The 10,411-nt window shown below is 48.5% G+C and overlaps 1 protein-coding gene across 6 annotated transcripts in view; it reads right to left on the reverse strand.

Moving 5' to 3' along the window:
• The window catches only part of ANXA4 (annexin A4), a 28,903-nt gene extending 23,753 nt beyond the window's left edge, over positions 1-5,150 (reverse strand). For 2 of the 6 annotated variants that reach the window (XR_014528667.1, XM_083514397.1), the window contains exon 1: positions 4,916-5,150. The gene's annotated coding sequence lies outside the window, so the exon portion shown is untranslated. Of the gene's footprint in view, positions 1-4,538; positions 4,563-4,914 lie in introns of those variants that run through there. The other 4 variants (XM_083514398.1, XM_083514400.1, XM_083514399.1 and 1 more) reach the window with 4 other exon arrangements.
• Positions 5,151-10,411: the final 5,261 nt, after the last annotated feature.

The raw sequence follows: 10,411 nt of genomic DNA on the forward strand, positions 1-10,411 counted from the left end.
TAATGGCAAAGGTTACTGTCAGGGAACTGACATCAGAGACACAGGAGAAGGAGAGGGTCTCTGATTCTGCAGGCGAAGGTCCCAGCACCAGGGGGAGACTCAGCTTGGGAGAAGGGGAAGGAAATAAGTGTAACACCAAAGATCCAGGAGAGCAATGGGACGAGGAGGTGGAGGGGCTCCAAGACTCTTCTCTGGAAGTCAGTGAGGAGAGCCCAGGCACCCCGCTACCCACGCCCACCCTGCGCAGGAGACTCCCGCGCAGTGAGAGGCGGAGACAATTGGGCGTCAAACAGCTCTTATGTTGGCAGCGGTTTAAGAAAAGCCCACAGGCAGATTCTACGAGTGACTAAGGGCAGCCACGCGGAGATGGGCTGTGCAGTCCGAAGGGTTAACCAGGCAACCTAACGCCCAAATGGGGCTGGATTACGCACGAGTAACTCCCAACCATTACAGTTACCAACTAACCAGAAAAGGTCCGCCCAGGTTTCCTAACACCATTTCACCCCCTAGCAGTGCCTTCAACATCAGCTGGACCTGCAGAAGAAGCCATTTCACACCATGGAAATGAGATCATCCCCTACACATGTCAGTACACATCAAATTGAAGTTAAAAGGCACAGAAACAGAGACTGGCTTGGAAGCTGCACTCCCACGTGGCACTGATTTCCATAAATCTATTATATGTTGAGTGAAGAACTTGCTGTCTTTGCCAATGGTTCTGAATCCTGAACTTGTGGACATCCACCAGCTGAGTGATGGAAGGTTCAGAACTGACAAAAGAAAGTCCTTATTCATGCAGGGTAGAATCAATGGAACTCATTCCCACAAGAAGCAGAGATGGCCACAAACCTCCGTGGCTTTAAAAGAGGATTAACAAGTTCATGGAGGAGAGGGCTATCAATGGTTACTAGGCATGATAGCTATGCTCTCCCCTCCACAGTTGGAGGCAAGGATGCTTCTGATCACCAGTTGCTGGAAACCACAGAAGGAGAGAGAGTTCTTGATCTCTGGTCCTGCATATGGGTTTCCCATTGTGGCATCTCGTTGGCTATTGTGAGAACAGGATGCTGGACTGGATAGGTCAACTTCACTGGGTTACCCCAATGAGAACATCTACCTCTGAAATACATTTTGGGCAGAAAGGATGGGGATTTAGTAAAATAATAAAAATTATGGGTTGAATCCCTGTATCAAATCTGCTGCAGAAAGTTATGGGAACCCTCAGAGCTAATTTGGGGGTATGTGTTCAGTTCTTCTCTCACCTCTACGAAATAGCCAGAAGAACAAAAAGAAGCGAAAAAATAAACGACTGCCCATTTAGCATTTGGTTTGGTCTTTGCTTCTTTCCTGCTGGTTGTAAATTCAACTTGGGGCCAGTTTATCTGCAAGAATCACCTTACCCCATCTACGTCTACTTGATGGCCTCTATCTGCAGAACTCGCATAGTTACAGGTGCCACATAAAACACATTTGCAAGCTCTCGATTTTATACTGTGGTAGCACCTACACTTTGAAATGCTTCACCTATTTACATCAGGCAGGCACCTTCATTGTATTATTTTGGGTGCCTGCTGAAAACATTTTTGTTTAGACAGATACTTAGAAAGCTGATGTGAGTTTTAATCTTTTTTTAGTCTATTGTTGTTTTAGCTTTTTGAAGGTCTTACATCATTGTTAAATCTTATTGATTTTATTTGTAAACCACTTTGAGTGTAGTTCTGTTTACAATCAAGCATAGTACAAATTTTATGAAATAAATACAATGTTTTAACTGTTCACATTCTTCTTTACCAAGTAATGTGCTTTTAGAGGATATTATTTTTATATGGCTGTTTTATTTGGTTGTCAATGCCTGCATTTCTGCCCTGGGGAAGTGTAGGATGTAAGGCAGGATAAAAGCACAATAAATGAATAAATAATAAGACAAGACGCTCAAAATTCAAGCAGAACAATCCCAAGTTAATCAGAGCTTTGTTCTCAATTCCTTTCTTTAAGTCTTCTCAAACAGACTCCCCTTGGCAAAGGCCTCCCTACAAGCTCTGGACATGTTTTCTAATCTACCCAACCATGGAAAACTGATTATAACAAAATCTTAGAGTGGAACAAAACCTGATTGCATTGTGACTCTTTCATCTATTTAGCCCCATGCAAAGAAAACTGGCTACCAATTCTGGAGTAGGGGTGGGAAAAAGTTTCCAAATCCTAAGAGCAAGCATCACCTTTTAAAGACTAGGAACTTAAAAGTTTTCCCAACTCCTGTCCCAGTAGGACACTGCTTGATGGAAGTCATCCCACACGTACTCAAATGTACCAGCCAGACCAAAACAGCACTAGCTGGAGCGAAGTCCTTTGGAAACCATCAGACAAGCACCCATGCTATTGAATGTACAGTAAAACAATCCTCTGGAAAGGCTTTTAGAAGCCAGAGCAGCAATGCATGCTGCAAATCTGCCAAAATCTGCCGCTCCTTTTCAAAGGGCTGTTTATGGTTGTGAGGTGTCTATGCACCACACCTGGCGAAATCTCAGAAGCCACAGAAACTGTGGAATATGGTTTTCATTAGTAAGGAGGGAGAAGGGAGGTTTCAATGCCTAATATCAACCTTCCTCAACTTAGTATCCACCAGCTTGGACTAAAACTTCTCCAGCTCTCAACAGCAGCACTAGTAGGAGCTGATGGGAGTTGTAGTTCAGGCTGGAGCAGGCTACTTATTATGGCTCCTTTGTACAACTCCCAGAAGCAGGATAAATTATGCAAAAAAAGAAAAGTTGCAGCATAGGGAATCTTGCACATCTGCTTAATTTTCATAGTTCACTCAAATGAGAGAAATCAGCTTCTCTTGTGACAGAGTTTTTAGCATGGTGATAAGAAGCAGGTCAAAAATGCTACTTTAGCCCAAGCAATTCCAAAAGTACAAGCTAGAACAGCTTAGGAAACACCAACTTCAGCTCCTAGCTCTTAATACAGAAATTGATGGACTTGTTTAACTGGTTCTTGTTGCAGCACTAATTAGAATATCATTATTCGGCTTTATTATCCTGCAATTATCAAACTAGCATGTTAAATGAGACACCTTTACCCTTCAAACAAGAACACGGAATCAAGCTTTAAGAACCCAGGTGTGGCCTGTTCATACAAAGAACAAAAAGAGGCGCAAACAACCTGTGGCTGGAGGGGGACCTCTGTTCTCAGGACCAAACCAGTGTGTCTCATGGTAACCAAACAGAGACATGTGTGCCTGTGATTTTTTAAATTGAACGGAGCAAGAAGATATGAGTGAAACTCACCTCCCCATCATGTACGCACCCACCCCCAACCCAGACATAAAAACTTTCTTAGGTGAGGGATGCTGGTCAGCAGATCCTGAGGTGAGGCACAGCACACTGGCATCATATGTCCACATGCACCAGAGTAAAAACATATCTGCTTCCTAGTCAGGTTTTGTTTCACGAGACTGAGGGAGGAGGCTGAGAGCTAACCGCTTTTTAAAAAAGAAATCCCTTAAATTCCCCTTAAAGGCAAAATAGGGAGTGGATACCAGCACATGTAGACTGTCTAGACTAGGGTAAATGGGGCTTCTATATCTTTCTATAATCCAACAACTGCTTCCCCCCCTCTGGTAACGATATTAGATCAGGGTGTGGGGGCAAACTACCTCCTCATTCTATTATTATTACAGGTTGATTTATATTTCAGCTTTCCACAAGTTACTCTGTCTGCTTATTTCATAACAACAGCATGTCACTTACCTGCACAAAATGTCAAACTGCAGTTCAGTCAGAAAACAAAACATCCCTGAACCCCTAAAGAAGTCTTGGTCTACGCCACATCCTATCTCCGTGAACTTCAAGACCCCCAAAGATTATCACCTTCAAGACCTACAACATTTTTCTCCCATCAAAACTGTCACGTTCATGGAAATGCAATTTGACCCTAAATGACAACTGCAAATAAGGCTATGGTGGGACAGCCTAGCCCCCCACATTACACTTTAGGGCAGGGTTTCCCAAACCTGGTTCTCCAGCTGTTTTTGAACTGCAAGTCCCCTCATCCCTATCTACCAGGACCAGAAGTCCAGGACGATGCAAATTTTAGTCCAACAACTGCTGGAGACGCATGTTTGGGAAGCCCTGTTTCAGAACCCCAGATCATATAGCCACACTTCCAGAAACAGATATGGCAGCATGGGAAAAATAGATATTTTTTCAAGTTTTCAAAATGAGCTGTGGTGGGGAGGAGAGGAGCATGGGTGTAGCCAGGATTTTTGTTATCAGGGGCAGGCCTTTTGTTGGGGCAGGGGCAGAACCTCAGTTTGCTATGTATTTTTATTAAATTTCATTGATTGGGGTGGCAACTGCCCCTCCCTACCCCCACCCCCAGCTATGCCCATAGTATTGGTATGCTTTTCTCTTGTCCTTAATATTAGTTTCTTGGTTTTTATCCTGTATTTTTATTCTGTGAACCAACCTGAGATCTACGGATGAAGGGCGATAGGCAGATTTCACTATATCATTTTTTATTATTATTAACTAACTAACTTGCGAGGCCTAGCAGGCAGCAGCCCATTTCTGCACCGCAGCGGAAAAGTTCAGGCGCCCCCCTCCCAAGACGGTGCCCGGACTTTGGGCCTCTCTCCGTCCGCCGCGCCCTAAGCGGAAGGCAAGCGGCACTCTGCCCGCGCTCAGAGGCACTCTGCCCGCGCCAGGCCAGGGAAACTGAGGCGAGCCCTCGCTCGGGTCCCCAGAGTGGCAGCGCCCGCTCCCCGCCGGCCCAGCAGCCGGCCCGCGGGCGAGGGGAAGAGGGCCGGCGCCCAGGCACCGCCAGGCTAGCGAGGGCCCGCTCTCTACGGAACACGCCGCGCCCTCGAGGCCTCCGCAGCCCCAGAAGTGGCACAGACCCGCCCGCCTCGCCTCACCTGCCCGCCTGCCGAGTCCGCGCCGCTGCCGAAGCCGAGCGCCGCCTCGCCTTTTCATAGGCGCGGAAAACCCGCCCTTGGAAGGGGCGGACGCCGCCCGGGAGGCGGCTGAGGCGAGCGGCTCGGGTTTCAGCTCGGCGGGGACGCCGGCGCCCTCCGTGAGGCGAGCGAGTTCTCCTCAGGGAAGCCTCTTTCCGCCCTCCCGAGGCGGCACCGAGCCTCTTCCCCGACGCCCGCCGAGGTGAGCCCGGTCTGATGGGGCGGGAGCCTCGGACGGGGGAAGCGGCCTGAGGAGGGCGCCGCGGCTGAGGCGGGATTTGAACCCGGGGCCGCCTCCCCCTGCACTAACCACGCTGGCGAGACGTCGAGCTTGAGTAAGGAAAGCTGGCGGCTGTTTTATTGCTATATTAAATTAGGGTATGTCCGCAGCATCAAAGCACAAGATGAAAACGCGAAATACGTAACGAAAACCAAAGCAAAACAAATGTATAACTCACCCCCCCATCCCAAAAGCAGGCAACCCCCCCCCCGGTAGCAAAGCAGATAAGGCGCCATATAGTGTGCCATCCGCACCATGCATTTAAAGCACTATGGTGCCACTTTTAACAGGCACAGCTTCCCTCAAAGTCGCCCGGGAACTGTAGTTTCTCAAGGGCGACAGGAGCTGTTAGGAGACCCCCTAGTCCTCCCACAGAGCTACGATTCCCCCAGAGGGTTTTAGCCACCAGTCCCTCTTCTCGAGGAACTTTGTTGTGGGTCAATCTTTGTTGAATTTGAAATGGGATGCTGTCTAGGGTCAGAGTCTCTGGCCCCCTTCACAGCATACATTGAAGAATTCTAGTTACAGATAGGTAGCCGTGTTGGTCTGCCATAGTCAAAATAAAAAAAATTCCTTCCAGTAGCACCTTAAAGACCAACTAAGTTAGTTCTTGGTATGAGCTTTCGTGTGCATGCACACTTCTTCAGATACACTGAAACAGAAGTTGCCAGATCCTTATAGTGAACCATAAAAACCATGGAGAGACCTGGTCTGAACAGAGACATTGGATTCTTATCTCATTATACATGACTAAGCCATTTCTCACCACCTCACCCCTTGCCTTTTCCTGTAAGACCTATTGCAGTCGTTAAGAGTCGTCAACAGGCTCATCTCTTTCAGGTGGAGACTCTTTCAGGTGGTCCGCAATTTAACGGAACCACCTTTACCATCGGGGCCTTGTAAAGACCCCAAGATCTCCTGCAACGATTTTGCAAAGTTTTTTGCAGATAAAATCACTCATATTCGGAAGGAGCTAGACACCACCGTGGGAGCAGGGCTGGGGCGGGAGAGTGCTAGAGCCCTGTCTGGTCAAGTTGCATGGAATCAATTTCAATCCGTTACCCCCGAGGATGTGGACAGGCTGCTTGGACGAGTGAAACCAACCACCTGTCTCCTTGATCCTTGCCCATCCTGGCTTATAAAAGCTAGCCGGGAAGGGCTGGGCGATGGGCTCTGCGGGGTGGTGAATACTTCCCTCTGTGAGGGAACATTCCCAGATCCGCTGAAAGAGGCGGTCATTAAACCGCTTCTTAAAAAACCATCTTTAGACCCGGCCAGTATGGCCAACTATCGCCCAGTCTCAAATCTTCCATTCTTGGGCAAGGTGATTGAGCGTGTGGTTGCTGAACAACTCCAGGCACGCCTGGAGGATGCGGACCATTTGGATCCCTTCCAATCAGGGTTCAGGCCTCATCATGGGACTGAAACTGCCTTGGTCGCACTGGTTGATGATCTCCGGCGAGCTAGGGACAAAGGTGAGAGTTGTTTCCTAGTTCTGCTGGATCTCTCAGCGGCCTTTGATACAATCGACCATAACATCCTTCTGGACCGTCTAGAGGGGTTGGGAGCTGGGGGCACTGTTATACAGTGGTTTCGCTCCTTTCTCCTGGGCCGTGTTCAGAAAGTGGTGGTGGGGGATGAGTGTTCAGACCCCTGGGCCCTCACTTGTGGGGTGCCTCAGGGTTCCGTCCTCTCCCCCATGCTTTTTAACATCTATATGAAGCCGCTGGGAGAGATCATCAGGGGGTTTGGACTGGGTGTCCATCAATATGCAGATGATACCCAGCTCTACCTTTCTTTCAAATCAGAACCAGTGAAGGCGGTGAAGGTCCTGTGTGAGTGCCTGGAGGCGGTTGGAGGATGGATGGCGGCTAATGGATTGAAGTTGAATCCTGACAAGACAGAAGTACTGTTTTTGGGGGACAGGGGGCGGGCTGGTGTGGAGGACTCCCTGGTCCTGAATGGGGTAACTGTGCCCCTGAAGGACCAGGTGCGTAGCCTGGGAGTCATTTTGGACTCACAGCTGTCCATGGAGGCACAGGTCAATTCTGTATCCAGGGCAGCTGTTTACCAACTCCACCTGGTACGCAGGCTGAGACCCTACCTGCCCGCTGACTGTTTGGCCAGAGTGGTGCATGCTCTAGTTATCTCCCGCTTGGACTACTGCAATGCGCTCTACGTGGGGCTACCTTTGAAGGTGACTCGGAAACTACAGCTAATCCAGAATGCGGCAGCTAGACTGGTGACTGGGGGCGGCCGCCGAGACCACATAACACCGGTCTTGAAAGACCTACATTGGCTCCCAGTACGTTTCCGAGCACAATTCAAAGTGTTGGTGTTGACCTTTAAAGCCCTAAACGGCTTCGGCCCAGTATACCTGAAGGAGCGTCTCCACCCGCATCGTTCTGCCCGGACACTGAGGTCCAGCGCCGAGGGCCTTCTGGCGGTTCCCTCATTGCGAGAAGCGAAGCTACAGGGAACCAGGCAGAGGGCCTTTTCGGTGGTGGCGCCCGCCCTGTGGAATGCCCTCCCATCGGATGTCAAGGTGATGGACAACTACCTGACATTCAGAAAACATCTTAAGGCGGCCCTATTCAGGGAAGCTTTTAATGTATGATATTTTAGTGTTTTTTGGTTTCTGTGGAAGCCGCCCAGAGTGGCTGGGGAAACCCAGCCAGATGGGCGGGGTACAAATAATAAATTATTATTATTATATTATTATCTCAGCTATCTGCCAATCTCCCATTCCCACCACCCTTCTGAGTAATACCCCTCCCCACCTTCTCACTATATAGAAGGATCTGGCAACTTCTGTTTCAGTGTATCTGAAGAAGTGTGCATGCACACGAAAGCTCATACCAAGAACTAACTTAGTTGGTCTTTAAGGTGCTACTGGAAGGAATTTTTTTATGAAGAATTCTAGTAGCTGCAGTTTCTTAAGGGTGCTGCAAGTTGTTATCCCCCCCCCCCCCGCTGTTCCTAGACTTCCTTGGGAAAGAGGGGGTGGGTTGGTAAATCACTCTGCAAATTGGGGGCTCTGTGGAGGGAATTGTAGTTCAACAAACTACAATTCCCAGGATGCTTTTGGGAAAGCATTGCAGGGGGTTGACCTAGATGACCCTTAGGGTCCCTTCCAGCTCTATAATTCTGTGATTCTAAGCCATGATCATTTAAAGTGGTACGATACTGCTTTCAACAATATAGAGGGCAGATTGCGCCTTGGGCCCAGCAAAACCAAGGTAATGGAAGCACCATAGGAATTTAAAGCCTGACTCCTGCCTGAGCCAACCTCGGTATAGAGCAGTATATAAATTCAATCAATCAATCAATCAGTCAACCTGCTCCTCTGGCAACCCATGTGACCAATCCATCCACTCTGCACTATCCATCCCACTGCTACAGCCAATGTTGCTTGGCAGAAGGGGTACAGTGAAAAGGGTGGAATATTGGAAAACCCCCAGAAGAAAGGGGTTCAGGTCAGTAGCTGCCTTTAAAAAAGAAAAGAAAAAGAAAGGCATTCTCTTTTGTAATTTTCATCTGACCTTCCAAATTACGATAAATTGTACATTTAATCTTATAAGTAAAGCAAAGTGTAGGAGACAACGATGGACTGATGATGGTGGAATGAAGCAGAATATGAGTTGCTCTGCTATTTTTTCTTTACTAGGGTGTGACTCACAACCATTCCTTCCACCTTAAGAAGCCAAAGCAGGTTAAGAATTGGGGGTGGGGGAAAGAGCAGTACTGTATTGCAAGGATACAGATTTAAGGAGGAAATGCAGGAGACTGGTTTTCATCCTGCTGCTCACAAGAGGTCACTATTGCTCCACAGGTGGGGCTGACCAGCAGTTCTGGATAATCTTGGCATTTATGAGATTTCTCCAAGTCTGGCAGATTTCCAGTTACAAAACGCTGAACTGTCTGGAAAGTTTGGTCAATAAGGGAGTAAAAGCGGGTATGGTATGAAGCTGCTGGCGCCCTGATTCTCAAAATGGGGGCCTCCCAAACAAAATGCGGGCTGCCTCTAGGATAGGCTCAGAAGCCTCATTCCTTAGGCTTGCCTAAGGCTCATGGAGTTTTATGAGCTAGGAGGTGAGCTAGATGTTTTTCTCCACCCAAATTTATCTGAAGATAAAACAAGTTTGCTTCCCCAAAATTGTATTTCCAATTTGCATGTCAAGCATCCTCTGAGTACTCAAGTATTTACTTTCACTTGGCATCCATGAAAGACAATTTCAATATTTGATAGTGTTTAAATAGTTCACCACCCAATCATAGCACACCACCATCAGTGTATAAGTCAGTTAGAAACCTCCACTCTGCCAACAGGGGGTGCTGCAGCACCGCCACCCAGGTAGGCAAGGGATGTGGGGAACAGGTGCTATCTAGTCCAGCATCCTGTTCTCACAGTGGCCAGCCAGATGCCTTTGGGAACCCACAAGCAGAATCCGAGCACAAGAACTCCCTCCCCTCCTATGGTCTGCAGCAATTGGTATTCAGAAACTGCTGCCTCCAGCTGTGGAGGCAGAGAATACAGATACTCTTAAAGGTAAAGGGACCCCTGACCATTAGGTCCAGTTGTGGCCGACTCTGGGGTTGCGGCGCTCATCTCGCTTTATTGGCCGAGGGAGCCGGCGTACAACTTCCAGGTCATGTGGCCAGCATGACTAAGCCGCTTCTGGCGAACCAGAGCAGCGCACGGAAACACTGTTTACCTTCCCGCCAGAGCAGTACCTATTTATCTACTTGCACTTTGACGTGCTTTCAAACTGCTAGGTGGGCAGGAGCAGAGACTGAGCAACGGGAGCTCACTCTGTTGCGGGGATTCGAACCGCTGACCTTCTGATCAGCAAGTCCTAGGCTCTGTGGTTTAACCCACAGCGCCACCCGCATCCCACAGATCTTACCGCCCATCAATTTGTATAATCCTGTTTTAAAGTCTTATAAGGAATGAACGTGGTTTTCCCACACTCTTGCCCTGTGTGTGCTATATATTTCTTACTAGGCAGGGACCTCACTGCTCTGTCTCCATCTGCCTTCAGGGTGAGATTCTGACAGGTGGGTGGGGAGCTTGATGAGTTTGGAAACATGATGGGCCCTCATCTGTTGCAGGTTACCTGGACTGTGGGGAGGCAGACCTCTCCAGGTGCTCAGGTAGGATGCATGCCAATGCCAAA

This window comes from Podarcis liolepis (genome assembly GCF_965112155.1).
Source record: "Podarcis liolepis genome assembly, chromosome: 7".
Lineage (NCBI taxonomy): Eukaryota > Metazoa > Chordata > Lepidosauria > Squamata > Lacertidae > Podarcis > Podarcis liolepis.